Below are 14,583 nucleotides of genomic sequence, written 5' to 3'. Positions count from 1 at the left end.
TTACCATCATCATTGAAAGGTCCTGTAGAACTGGAGAGGTGCCTGAGGACTGGAAGAAAGCCAGTGTCACTCCAGTCTTCACAAAGGGCAAGGAGGAGGAGCCAGGCAACTCTAGGCCAGTCAGCCTCACCTCCATCCCTGGAAAGGTGATGGAACAGCTCCTTCTGGATGTCACCTCCAGACGTATGGAGGATAAGAAGATGATCAGGCCTAGCCAGCATGGATTCACCAAGGGGAAATCCTGCTTAACCAATCTGCTAGCCTTCTCTGATGGAGTGACTGGCTGAGTAGATGAGGGGAGAGCAGTGGACGTTGTGTCCCTTGACTTCAGCAAGGCTTTTGACACTGCCTCCCATAACATCCTCCTAGGGAAGCTCAGGAAGTGTGGGTTAGACGAACGGACAGTGAGGTGGACTGAGAACTGGCTGAAAGGCAGAGCTCAGAGGGTTGTCATCAGTGGCACAGAGTCTAGTTGAAGGCCTGTGGCTAGTGGCATCCCCCAGGGCTCAGGACTGGGTCCCATCCTGTTCAGCTTCTTCATCAGTGACCTGCTGTCATAAGCCCAGCATGAATTATTTCAGGGGGAAGAAGACAAGTAAATAGTTTTATTGAAGTCACATTAATGCGGTTTATACACCTCCAGGCACCCTCCAGGTCTAGCATTCTTCACTGGGGGGAAGGTGATGGCAGGGGGTGAGCCCACCTCATGCTGGGGCAAAGTTAAACAAATGCTGATTAAATATAACAACTACTGCTAGGAAAATGATGAATAATCATAAAGAAGTACAAATATGTTATGAAGATCACCGAAATATCAATGACAAAAAGGAATATTTGCATTAATTTTGTTTAAAGTCATGAGTGGTCGTGAAAGTCAAGTACATACAAGAATAAAGCTAGGACTATTGCTAAAAGGAAAATAAAATCATAACTCAAATATTAACAGAAAGGCTGTAGAAATAGTCATATAACAGTAGAAACGTACCAGAACAATAATAATAGAAATATTAATAGAATAGAAGACAATAGAAAAGCATTGGCATAAAAATATTAATAGAAATATTAATAGAATAATATGAAAATGAAAAACAATTTTTGTGATAAATGAGAAATATTCATAAAGGTATATTATAAATATTAGTAAAAGGAAACTTGAATATTAGTGACATTAAAACAATTCTGTGTGATTCTGTGACTATGTAATGATAATTAAATGTCAAAAGGGTAAGCTTAATGAAATTGTAGAGAATTGGTTGGACGAGCATGGATATCAGGCTGTGCAAATGAGCAACCCTGACTTGCTGATATGGAGTAACCTTGGAGACACCTTGAAGGACAAGTAATGAGGGAGTAAGAATGAATGCTGTGTAAAAACAGGATGAAGGGGTTGGCGAGACAGGACAGTGAATAGGTGGATAGCCAATAGCACAGAGCTTTGCAGCGTGAACTGTAGTAGTAAGCCAATTAGATATAGCCAGCAGGATGCTTGAGCGTGTGAACAGCATACGATGGTATATAAGCAGGTTAAGTTGCTAAAATAAACGGATCATATTGCTAGATCATATTGGGTCGTCTTATGATTCCACAAGCCTGCCTCCGACATGAAATGATGTAAATATTCATGAAAAAAAGTAGAAGACTGTTAGGAAAGACAAATTAATAGAAATACTGAAATAGAAGACATTTTAGTATTAGTATTAATTGTTAGGGTTTCAAGAAGCTGCAAAATAATCACTAGTCTGGTACTTTTTCAATGCAGGGTGGGAGATGGAGCATTTCTCTCTTGTGTGTGCCTGCCTAAGCATCCACAAGGAACCTGGGTATTTGGGGATGAAGGGCTCAGGGACAGAGCAGAAGGTGAAAGAGATGCTTGGGATGCACGTGCCATGAGCACTTGCACTGGGATTACAAACGGCCATGGGCCCCAGCACGGTGGAGACAGGAAAGGAGCTGCTGAGGCAGCGATGGCATAGGTGTGGGAGAGTTGTTTTCCACCTGCTGTCTCCCTGAAGAAATGACACTCAGCCACTGTGAAGAAACAAGGTTGCTTCATTGGAAAAAGTGCAGGGAAGGGAGAAGTGCCAGGGACAACTGAGAGCACCACAGGCTCAGGACTGAGCAGCGTTCCCACAGCAAACACAGCCGTCGCCCAGAGGCCAGCACCACCGCTTCGAGGCTCTCCTCAGCCGGTAGCACAGGGCTTTCCCATTGCCTCTGGAGGAAGACCTCTTCCGAGCTCTCAGGATAAAGACTGTTTGAGCTGCCAGGGAACGGATGGAGGGGCTGATGTCCTTCTCCATGCCTTCAAGTGCTGAGAAGGAAAGGAAGAGAACAGAGATCAAAGCTGCAGAGACCCCGGGCATCCCCTTCTGACAGGGCCGTCCCAAGCCAGCTCTTCTCATGGCCCGGCGGGAACACGGCGGACAACTGGATGAGCTAGAACTTGCTGGCCAGGAATGCCCCAAATCAAAAGCCCCGGAAACCTCGCTCTCTCTGCTCCCTATGCCACACTTGGTCTGCACAGCGAGCAGAGCCCTCCTAGCCGGCCCCAGGAATTGAAGCTCGCTGCCCAGGCTCTTTCCTTCTCCCCACCACCCCCACCTGACACCCTGCTGCCCTCACTCACTGCTGCAGATCTTCTCCAGTTTCTCCTCACTCTGGTCCTTCAAGTGCCGCCCGATGAGCCCTAGGTGCACACCCAGCCCATCACAAATCTGCCTGCCCAGCCCATCCCCACCAGCGCAGCTCCCCTCGGCCCAAGTGGCCTGGAATCGTGCCCTTGTGTCCTTGGGCAGGGCTGAGCCTGGTGCGGACTCCAGCACCTAACGCTCGAGGAGGGCATAGAGGGAGTGAAGAAGGCTCCCAGCAGCCCCCGTGTGTGAACAGGGATGGAAGAGGGAGATGGGGGCCCCTGTGCTCCTAGACCCTGCACAGGGCAGTTGGGGCTCCAGCAGCCAGCTGGGCTGGTTCTTGGGGGCCAGGCTGCCCTGCAACAGTGAGGGGCTGTGACTCACCAATGACCCTTAGGGCCTCTTCTCGTAAGGACTCTTGGAGGTTCTCTAAGCACAGCAGGCTCTGGCACAGATATTCTTCTGCTCGGCTGCTGTCCCCGGCAAGCTGCACACAGCAAGAGGGCATCGGCTTAGCGCGGAGCCTCCCCGCTCACACAGGCAGTCCCTCAGTCTCTGTGGCCTTCTTCAGTCACATTCCTGGGGGCACGGCGCCTGGGCTTACCAAGCACTCGCTGATCCTCCAGGTCTGTGCCGTCTCCAACAGACACTGGAGCTGCTCCCACCTGAGCAGCTTGGCAGCACGAAGGAGAGCTTCCTGGGAGGCCTGCAGAGCAGCAGAGACAGGGAAATGCCGTTGCAGCCAAGGCAAGGAGACCTTGCATCCCCCTCCCCTTTGCAAGCCTCAGAGCTTTTCCTGGCCCCTGCGGGGAAGATGCAGCATGGGACCGAGTGTGCCACTGGCTTCAGAGCCCTCCTGGCACCACCGCCATGCCAGGCACCTCGTGCTGCTGAGGCACCACAGCAGAGATCCTCAAGAGCTGCTGAGCTGTAGCCAGGGTCAGGGGGAGGCCTCAGTGCTGCACTCACAGAGACAACTCAACCAGAAGTGCCTGCAAGGGGCCCCGTGTGCCCAGCACGGCATTTGGCTCCCCACCCCTCTTCCTACGGGCCGTGCTTGCGAGGCTGGGGGCATGCGCACAGAGGGAGCACAGCTGGGAGGAGATGCCACCTCTCTGACCATGTGTGAAGAAGATGCCAAGGCAGGAGGATGGAGGCACTGGTGGGCCCAGAGCAGACGGGGATGCTGGTGCCGTGCTGTCCTCAGGGAGCCACGAGGTAGCTCCCCATGGGCACACACACTCAAAGGGTACCATTGCCAGAGCTCTTGGCCCTAATGCTCAGCTCTACCCTAGGGGGGTCAGCATTGCCCTCCCCAAATCACCCCAAAAGACGGTACAAAATCTCACCTGAGCCACGCTCTGGATCCGGTCATGCAGGTGGAAGTATAAGAGCAGCAGGCTGCCTCGCACTTGCTTCTCCATCTGCCTTTTGTCAGAGCCCACTACGAGCTCCATCACTTCGGTGAAGAGGCGAATGGAGAGCTCTCGCACGCACTTGGACTCCTGGTGGGAAGGAAGAGGAGACGACCTCAGCGCTGGCTGCTCCAAACTCACAGTGAGCAAGGGGCTCAGTGCCTGATAAGGAGACCAACGTCTCTGCTTCTCGCTCTGCACGGCAGCGCTGTGGGCCACATCTGCGGCCAGAGCCAAATGGACCCAGACCCAGGAGGGGCAATGCCAGGGAGAACAGAGCTGCGGGAGGCACCTGTGCTTGCAACGGCTCCTCTGGCCCTTGCTGCCCTCCCACCAGCTGGGCAGGACAAGGCAGCAGTCCGATAACCCCAGGGCTAAGCGTTTCCTGACAGCGCCCAGGGCCCACAGCGGGGCCAGAGTTTCACGTGCCTCAAATGCACGTGGCAACATGCACAGCACAGCCGTGACCCTGCCCAGAAGCCTACGGACAGGCCAAGAGGACCCCCAGCTCTCCCCCCAGCCATTACATCATCAAAGAGCGGCACAAGCTGCTTGGTCAGCTGTAGCGCGATGGGGCCGGCCATCCACTTGTCCATGAAACGGAGCACGTTGCTCAGCACCATCAGGACCTTCGTGCCGACAGCCCCGTCCACATCCCGCACCCGACGGAGGATGTCTGGGAGCAGCAACTGCACTTTTCTTGCCTGCAAGAAACACACCTCTCTCTCTTGTGAAGCAGTGAAGACCAGGCCGGAAGAAACACTCTGCTTATTAGCTAGCAGCCAGGAGCAGCTACCAGAGCTCCCGCTCCCCGGTACAGTCCAAGCTACTGTAGGACTCAGCAGCCCCTGCCCAAACCCCGCTTCACCCGGCTGACCCCTGCTCACCATCTCAGGTCTCTCGGAGAGCATCATGAGGCTTCTGAGTACTAGCCCACGCTCCATCAGGCACTGCCTTGGAAGACCCTTGAGGAAGAGGTCCTCCTCTCCCCTCAGGTCCATGCCGAGCAGCAGCTGAAACACACGTAACGAAACACACGTAACACAGAGTCGCTGGCAGCACAGCCCGCATCATGTAGCGCTGCCTCCAACCATCAGCCTGGGGCAAGGGCACCAAGTGCAGGCACAGCCCAGACCAGAGGCAGCAGGGGTGCCGGGTGCTCCCCTGCACGCCTCCTTACGCTTCGCCTCAAGGCACACCACACGGCCTGCTCCCCTCTTCCAGCTCGAGGTGCAAGACAGCTCAGCCTCTATGCACAAGACAGTGCTTAGAGGTGCCTCTGCGAGGTGCTGCTTGCCATCAGGCTTACCTCTTCAAGGGAAGCTGTCCTGGGGAAGTGCCTGAAGGGCTTCTTTCTGCCGAGCAGCGGTGCCAGCAGGTGGAAGAGGCAGAAACACAAGGCTCCTGGGCGCTTCCTCATCTCTCTGGCAGGCAGAAGAAGGCACCTTTGGTCCTGAGCAAGCCACGTAAACCTCCACGGGCATTGCACTGCCCCATTTGAGACATTCCCTCCCAGCTTTGGGACTGGGGTGGAGCACCTGATGGGGCCGATGGTAAGGAACTGCTCCTGTCGCCACTCCTTCAGGAAGGTATCGACCTCCTGTGGCGTCAGGTCTGTGCTGAAGGAGACCCCAAAGAGCAGCACCAAGAAGAGCCGTGGAAATACCGCTTCCACTTGCTGGGGGCATGTGGGCTGTTCGATGAGCTCATGGAGCGCCCTGATTGCCTGCAGAAAACATCCAGCAACAGCTCTCCCTGCTGAGACCTCCCCCGTTACCTGGCCCAAGGCTGGGCGGCTGAGGCTCAGGCGCTGCCCCAGGCCACAGAGCATACAGGTGGAGCAGCCGGCTTGGCTGCCTGGCCAGAGCTAAGTCACGCAAGCACTCCGGGCTCAGTTTGTGGCATGCCCGTGACAAACCTGCCTGGGCTGCCACAATCCTCCCCCTGGGTGGGTCTCAGGCATCTGGCACCTGCCTCTGGCTTCCCTTTCCCAGCCCTCGGAGCCTGCCCGAGCTGTGTGTTGGCCCTGCTCTGCCCTCTACCCCTGCCCCTAACCCAACTTTCCAGCCTTCTAAACAAGATAAGGAGGTGCAAAGGTGGGAGAGGACACAGGGCTGCTCCCACAGGCTCCGTCTTGGTACTCACAGAGCCCCAAGCAGTACTCAGCATGCCGGCGTGCTGGCACTGCAGTGGCCTGGCACTGGGCACAACCCTGCCAGCTGCGGTCCTGAGGGGCTGTGTGTGTGTGTCCCGGCAGATGTCCTGGCCTGGGGGCACGTGGGGAAGGACAAAGGGGCCCTGCCTCTCACCCAGACAAGCCAATGCAGTCCTGGGGCTGAGCGAGCCCTTGTCCACAAACTCACCGCCAAGGAAAGCAGGATTGTTTTGTCCTGGCTGGAGGCGAGTGTCTTGTGCAGGGGCCAGTCCTCCACCAGGCTGAGGAGTTCCCGCAGCACCTTGTCCGCAGGCGTGGGCTCAGAGACCATCAGTCTCCACATCACTACGGCAGGGCTGCAGACCCAGAGCACTCTGTCAGCAAGGTGCCTCAGGTGCAGCGCTCTGAGCTGGGCAACCCCAGGCCCCCATCGTCTGGGGTCTGGCAGCCCAAGGGTCTTTGCACCGTTCCGCCCACACAGCACAAGCTCTGAAGGCTGGTGGCCCCCAAGCCCTAGAGGCAGCTGAGCCGCTTACTTGTTGCACGATGGTGAGTGGCACAAGAGGCTCTTGACCATCTCACGGGGGTACATGCAAGTGAGCTGGACAAGGGCCTTGTGTAGGCTCTGCTGGGCAGACACGTCTCTGATGGCCTTCAGGCTGGTGCAGATGCAGCTCACGATGCCTGGCACCTGGAGGCAGCACGTCTGAGAGTGGGGCTGCTGCCGGAGCACAGCCATTTCCCCAGCTCCCACTGAGTTTTCTTCTCTTTGTGCCGCCCTCTGCTTAGCCTCAGAGGGTGCCGGGTGCCTGGCGCACCTGGATTCAGAGGGTCGAGAAGGCCCCGGGAGGGCTCCAGCCCTGCACACCCCCGTCGCAGCCTACTTACGTGCTCCAGCTGGGAGGCATCGTCTGGCATGAGCACGTCCAGCATGAGAGCGGCTGCCTGTGTCTCATAGGTGCTGGACGTTGTCATGCCCTGGATGGCCACGACAATGACATCTGCCCTCTCAGAGGGCTGGAGAAATTTCTTAAATATCTGTGGGAGAAAGGAGCAGAGGGAAGATGATAGAGAGGTCACACGGAGCTGGGTGGCAGCACTGAGGAGGAGGTCAGGGCCCCTGTGCGCTGATGCGGAGGGGAACCAGAGCTTGCTGGCAGCCAGGGGGGAAGCCTTCTCTTAGCCCCTGTGCAGGGACAGTGCAAGCCCTCTCCCCGGTGACCGCAAGCCCCCCTTAGCCCCACTGCTTCAGGACCCTTCTGCTCATGCAAGCCTCATGCCGACCCCACGGCCACCAGGCCCCCAGGGGAGGCACGCCTTACCACAGCAATTTCCACAGCACTGATGGACCGTGGAACCCAGAAGGCGTTGGCTGCTTCCCAGTCCCTCTGCAGCTCCAGATGCTCGGGGCTGTCCTGGGTCACTTCCCTGCCTGCGCAGGAGGGGAAACACAGGGCAGTCAGTGGGAAGGGCAGCGAGGTGGAGATGGCGCACTGACAGCATGCGGGAGGAATCTTTGGAACTGCATGCATGCATGTCCCCTCCCTGCCTGGGGAAGCAGATGTGTAGCTCAGCAGCCGTGTCCTGCTGCTCAGGCACCCACTCCACTAAGCCCGGGCTCTGTGGGTCCCAGGCTCGACGCAGCACGCTTGCTGCCTGCGCCGGCGACAGGGGCGTGTTCTGCTCCTTTCTCTCGCTGAGCAGAGTGGCGCTGAGGCAGTGCTGTGGCTCGCCTGGCCTTGCCTGGGTGTCTGTATGGGGGAGGACCGAGGCCGGTGCAGAGGCTCTTACTTCTTTGCTGCAGCAGGAATTTGTGCAAGTGACGCAGGGCATCGGCTGCTCCGCGACTGGTCCCCTCGTCCTTGTAAGCGCAGCACAAGGCAAGACATCCCACCAGCTTCCCCGTGATGGAGAGATGCAGGTTTCCATGGCTGGCCGCGCTGCTGTCCTTGCTTCTTGCCGAGCGGGAGCCGGCTCGGTTCTGGGGGAGGGAGGCAGCACTGGCACCAGGGCTGCGGGCCACCAGTCGGCACCAAAGCCTGGCAGCCAGAGCCCACCCAGGGCTGGAGGCCAAGGGAGCCAGAGCTTTAGAGGGCCCTGCAGCCCTGGCTCCCACCGCAGCTGGGCAGCAGCCCAGGGCAGTGATGACTAGAACTACAGGGGGCTGCCAGCCACCAGAAAGGGCTGACGGGGTGTCCGGAAGCTGCCTGGACCACAGGCTCCTTACCTTCAGCAAGGACAAGCAGTTGACGAGGAAGTCGGCGAGCCCAGCAATCCGCGCCACTGCCCTCTTCCGAGTAGCTGCCTGCTGGGAGTCTGTGAACGGCAGCAGGACCTGGAAGAGGAAAGCTGCTGCTCTGCCCTGCAACCTAGGGGCTGCCAGCTGTGTGGGGCCTCATCAGGAGGGTCCACCTCCTGCCCTTGCTTTGGCGTGAGGCAAGCTTTGGCGGGAGCCCTGGCCTGCAGAGGCAGTGCGCAAGGCTTTCCCCTCCCATTGCCCTCATCCCAGGGAGCCCCAGCCACTCCGAGCAAAAGTGAGATCTGCAGGATGTGCTGCATCTCCTGGAGGCCGGATGTGGGATGTCTGAGGACCAGCAACTGCAGCATGTTATCCATAGCATCCATGGTCTGCAAGGAGGACAGAGGGCGGTGCCACTTCCTGCCCCTGCTAGCACAGGGCAGCCAGCACCAAGCACAGAGGGCCTGCCAGGCTGCCCAGAGCTCAGCTGGCACGTACCTTGGAGTAGAGGGAAGCATCCAGGTTTGCCATGTCCTCTTCTGGAGGAAGCTGGAATACACTGGAGAAGCAGGCGTGCAGAAGCCTTTTCTGCACTTCGCCCCTCACATGAAGCTTCGCTTCACTGCAAGGAGAGAAAGGCACCTCTCAGATCCTGGTGCTGACGGAGGTACCTACAAACCTCAGAGATGGGAGACCCCACGCGAGGTAGGGGAGCGTGCCTGGAGGCACCTCCTCCTCTACCCCCTCTTCCCCCCGCCCACCCAGGACACAGACCCAGGCACCAAAGACAGTGCTGGCAGGTGGGGCCCGATGCCCTCCGCGTCTCCTGCCTCACCCCCACTTGGAGGGAACATCCGGAGACGCCAGGAACTAGGGCTCCAGGGCTTCATCTGCCCTCCCGTCTACCCCACCCTCGGGCCCAAGGCAGGATCCAGGAGCGGACGCCCAGCACGTGGCACTGACGGACTCCCCCAGGACAGGGCGGCTCGGAGAGCTGCCGCAGGGGCTGTCCGGCGGGGAGGCCTTGGCCAAGCCAGGGGCTGGGGCACTTGGGTACCTCATGGCAACAACGGTGAGCATCACTTGCTGCCTCACTGCATTGTCCAGGTGTTTAATGGACTCTTCACAGAGCAGCGCCTGGAGAGCACAGCTGTGATGGGGCACGGGAACCGTCAGTGCCCAGCAAGGAGCCTGCAGGGCTGGCGGAGCCCAGGTGCCCCCAGCACAGCCGCCCCCTCATCAAACAGGGCCCTGCTCGCAGGGCTTCTCAGGGGCTCCTGGAGACCTGCGGTGGGAAGGTCTCCCCCCGGCCTGTCCTTACTGGCACGACAGTGCCCCACCGGCATGCCCTCGTCCCCAGGCCTGCGGGGCGTCCCCTCACCGTGAGATGCTCTGTCAGCTCGGCTCTGCAGAAGTGAAGGGACTGCCACATGGAGAAATCTCTGCGAGAGGCCTTGCAGAGGGTATGGATGGCAGACAGAAACTGCAGCTTCTGAGCTGCTTCCTGACAAGGAGAAGAGAGACAGAGCAGAGGGCCTGAGAGGCGCAGAGGAATGACCGGCAGCCCCAGGGCACCGCGAGACCCGCACTGGTGTGCGGCATGCCTGCAAGGGAGCATCTCTGTGCAGCCGGCACCCCTCTGGGGGCTTCTGAGCACTGAGCAGGCACAGCGGCACCCACCATGACATGCAGGCCCGGGAACCCCCCAGGAGTCGCTGGCACCAGCCCAACAGAAACGACCATGGTTACCTTCCTTCTGCTTTCAAAATAGGTGTGCATGCAGCCCAGGGCTTCTGCCACCTCTCTGGGCGTGCTGGGACCTGAGGCGGAAAGAGAGGCGGCGGAGCTGCAGGGGCTGCCGGGCAGGTCGGAGGGAAGAGCTGAGGCCTCGGCCCAGCCACCCGTGCCGGCTCAACATGCCGCAGCCAGCAGCCCCTCGCCCTGCCCGGTCACTCACTGATCCGCAGGAGATCGAGCACGCACAGGCTGTAGGGCAGCACCCGACAGCTGCTCTCCGCAGGGGCTGGAGACAGCCTGCCCTCCTCCTCCTCCTCCACCTCCTCCTCATCTGCCCAGGCCACCCTGGGGCAGCTGGGGGGGCGTCTCTCCGCCATCCTGCGGGACAGAGGCAAGGCGTGAGGGTCTCTGTGCCAGCCGCCAAAGGCACCCCGGCAGCCCCGTCCCGCTTACCCGGATCTACCGCGCACGGGGAGACCTCAGGGAAACGCCTCGGCCATGCGAGACTGCCGGTGGGCTCGCAGGGAAAGGCTTGGGCACGCTCGGGGGGTTCCTCCGCGCGCTCCCGTCCACTCCCTTCACCGCCTTCCCGGACACTGCGGGGCGGCGGCCGTGTGCGGGCGTCATAGGAGGGGGGTGGTGGTCACAAAGGGCCCCGTTGTCACCCCGGGGCAGGGCACGTTCCCATGGGGAGGGGGCACCGGAGCCGGGTCCCTCGTCCCGGGACACCCGCAACCGCAGTGGAAGTAGCCGCATGGGGAGGGAAACGCGTGGAAACACCGATAATCAGGATCCTCGCGGAACACAAACCGGTGGCAGTGCTTTGGAGGAAGAAATACTAAAGGAAATGTTAGCAGAACGGCGTGGAAATAACGAGAACTGCCAGTTCTGGGGATACATAAGAAATATTTGGGAACTTTACGATACACCGTAAAGTAAGAGCAACAAAAGTTAATAAAAAGAAGCAGCAGAAGTGAGTGTTGGTAGCATGAAATGTTAACTAGGATTGTAAGATTACTCACATGATCTAAATACTCCTCAGACAGAAATCTACTGGGAAAGTCAAATTATTAGAAATTTAACAAGATACGGAAATTGTAGTATTATTAGCAGCACTGACACATTCTGGGCTCTCCCTTTCTCCCCTCTGTGGAAACCTCCTGGCATTTACCCTTTTGGGGCCCTTTCAGTGTTTATTTTGCACTGCCTCACCACCAAGCAGGCCGGAGTCGGTGCCCAGGGCACAGCTCTGAGCAAACAGACCCAGGATGGCATCCTGAGGGCACCCCCAAATGGGGGGCACCCCCCCACCCCGGCTTTGGCTAGGTGCCCACCCACGATCCCTCCTTCCCTGTGTTTGTGCCCCCCAGATCCTCTGCTTGGCTTTTCGAGCTCCACTCGGTGTTTTGGAGCTCCCCTCTTGCCCCAGAGGGCAGGGTTTGTGCCCTCCCACCCAGTCCCTCCCTTTTGCCTTTCTTTACCCTCCGCACGCTCGGAGCCCTCTGGGGCAGCCCCACGCGCAGCCCTCACGCAGCGCGAAGGAAGGTGCGGCAGGGGCTCTCCAGAGCCATCGCCCAGCAGCACCGGTCCACGTGCTGGAGCCGCGGCCAGCGCTCAGGATGCTGTGACGGGCTTTCCTCCAGCGAAGGAGAAGAGGGCCCAGAGCCGGTTTGTGCCGGAAAGGGGAGGGAAGAGACAGCCCGCCTGGAGACAGCAAAGGGACCCAGTGGGGAGCGGGGAGCCCCCAGACCTGGGCACCACAATTGGTCCGGACCGTGGTGCGAGGGGCGGGGAACGCAGACCGCAGGGGTATAACGGACCGGGGGCAGTTGTTGCTGCTCGGGGTCCCTCCTCAGAGGCAGCCAGCCGCCCGCGCTGCCCAGCCCCTCACTCCCTCACACTCTGCAGCAGCACCTGTGCCTGGGCTGGGGGCCCGGGGGAGCTTCACGTCTCGGGACAGCGGCTGAGGAGGAACTGAGGGAGGCTGAGGGGCTCCCGGCTGGCCCGCGCAAGCCTCGTGCTCCTGCTCTCCTGCCCTGCCTGAGTTTCCATCTCCAGCCCAGGAGGGACGCGCAGCCAGGAGGGCTGCCTTTGCGTTTCAGGAGGCTCCTCACAAGCCACCAGCTGGAGCTTCCTCCACAGCCCCCAGGGAAGTCAGCTCGGCTCGGCTGGCAGGGAACAAGTCTTCCCGCTCTCTGGTGGCAGGTGGCCGCAGCACAGCAGGGAGGGCAGGAGGGAGCCTGCGGGCACTGCCAGCTCCCCCCTGCTGCTCCTGCCACGCTGGCTCCCGCCACGCTGCCTCGCCACGGCAGTCCCCCCAGCAGCAGCGGCTGTCCTCTGGGCTCTTGGGGAGGGCCCATAGCCCTCAGAGGCAACACAGCCCCACACGGCCTCTGCTGTGGTCACCCTCCCACAGGCCTGTGGAGCGCTCCCTGTCCTGTCCCTGCTGCGGGACACTGACTCCCAGAAAAGTCCAGGTTGGAAGGGACCTCTGGAGATCCTCTGCTCTGATGTCCTCTTGGGAAGCAGGGCCTTAGATTAGTTTATCCACAGCCCCGCTAAGGCAAGTCTTGACTATTGCCAGGGATGGGCAGGCCACCCCTTCTCTGGGCGCCCTATTCCAACAGGGAAGCTAAAGAGAATCAAGAGCAGCAAGACCAATGTCATTTCACTAATGCCTGCCAACTTCAGGTAGAACAAGGAATGAAGTCGTGAACGTCGTATGAGGTCTTGTACTTGGCAAAACACAGGAAGCCAAAGTGGAGAAAACCAGCCAGAAGTTGTAGAGGTTGTTAAGGGGGGGGGAACCCCCAAACCCAACCCTTCTCTTTGCTCCTCATTGAACATTTAGCCAAGCTGATAGCGACCATACCAGCCTAAGAACTGCATATAAGTCCTTTGCTTATTCTCAGCAGGGAGGCCTCTGCCTGACCTGTGTACCGGGCACACTTCCCCCAGAGCTGCCGGTGCCTGTGAATACAGGCTCCCTCAACTAAATTGCTGCTGGTAGCTTTCTACACCACTGATGTTCCCTTGTTCTTGTGGTGGGGGGAGTGGAAAGCAATTGTGTACTTGACCATAAAGCTGGGGTTTCAAGGGACTGTAAAATGATCACTGGTGTCTGGTACTTTCTCAACTCAGGGTGGGAGATGGAGCATTTCTCTCTTGTGTGTGCCTGCCTAAGCATCCACAAGGAACCCTGTGTATTTTGGGATGAAGGGCTCAGGGGCAGAGCAGAAGGTGAAAAAGATGCCTGGGATGCACGTGCCTTGAGCACTTGCACTGGGAGTGCAAATTGCCGTGGCCCCAGCACGGTGGAGACAGGAAAGGAGCTGCTGAGGCAGCGATGGCATAGGTGTGGGAGAGTTGTTTTCCACCTGCTGTCTCCCTAAAGAAATGACACTCAGCCACAGTGAAGAAACAAAGTTGCTTCATTGGAAAAAGTGCAGGGAAGGGAGAAGTGCCAGGGACTACTGAGAGCACCACAGGCTCAGGACTGAGCAGCGTTCCCACAGCAAACACAGCCGTCGCCCAGAGGCCAGCACCACCGCTTCGAGGCTCTCCTCAGCCGGTAGCACAGGGCTTTCCCATTGCCTCTGGAGGAAGACCTCTTCCGAGCTCTCAGGATAAAGACTGTTTGAGCTGCCAGGGAACGGATGGAGGGGCTGATGTCCTTCTCCATGCCTTCAAGTGCTGAGAAGGAAAGGAAGAGAACAGAGATCAAAGCTGCAGAGACCCCGGGCATCCCCTTCTGACAGGGCCGTCCCAAGCCAGCTCTTCTCATGGCCCGGCGGGAACACGGCGGACAACTGGATGAGCTAGAACTTGCTGGCCAGGAATGCCCCAAATCAAAAGCCCCGGAAACCTCGCTCTCTCTGCTCCCTATGCCACACTTGGTCTGCACAGCGAGCAGAGCCCTCCTAGCCGGCCCCAGGAATTGAAGCTCGCTGCCCAGGCTCTTTCCTTCTCCCCACCACCCCCACCTGACACCCTGCTGCCCTCACTCACTGCTGCAGATCTTCTCCAGTTTCTCCTCACTCTGGTCCTTCAAGTGCCGCCCGATGAGCCCTAGGTGCACACCCAGCCCATCACAAATCTGCCTGCCCAGCCCATCCCCACCAGCGCAGCTCCCCTCGGCCCAAGTGGCCTGGAATCGTGCCCTTGTGTCCTTGGGCAGGGCTGAGCCTGGTGCGGACTCCAGCACCTAACGCTCGAGGAGGGCATAGAGGGAGTGAAGAAGGCTCCCAGCAGCCCCCGTGTGTGAACAGGGATGGAAGAGGGAGATGGGGGCCCCTGTGCTCCTAGACCCTGCACAGGGCAGTTGGGGCTCCAGCAGCCAGCTGGGCTGGTTCTTGGGGGCCAGGCTGCCCTGCAACAGTGAGGGGCTGTGACTCACCAATGACCCTT

The sequence above is a fragment of the Rhea pennata genome, chromosome 8, assembly GCF_028389875.1.
Source record: "Rhea pennata isolate bPtePen1 chromosome 8, bPtePen1.pri, whole genome shotgun sequence".
NCBI classification, from domain to species: Eukaryota; Metazoa; Chordata; class Aves; order Rheiformes; family Rheidae; genus Rhea; species Rhea pennata.
The sequence above is the reverse complement of the archived record's forward strand: the minus strand, read 5'-3'. Positions refer to the sequence as shown.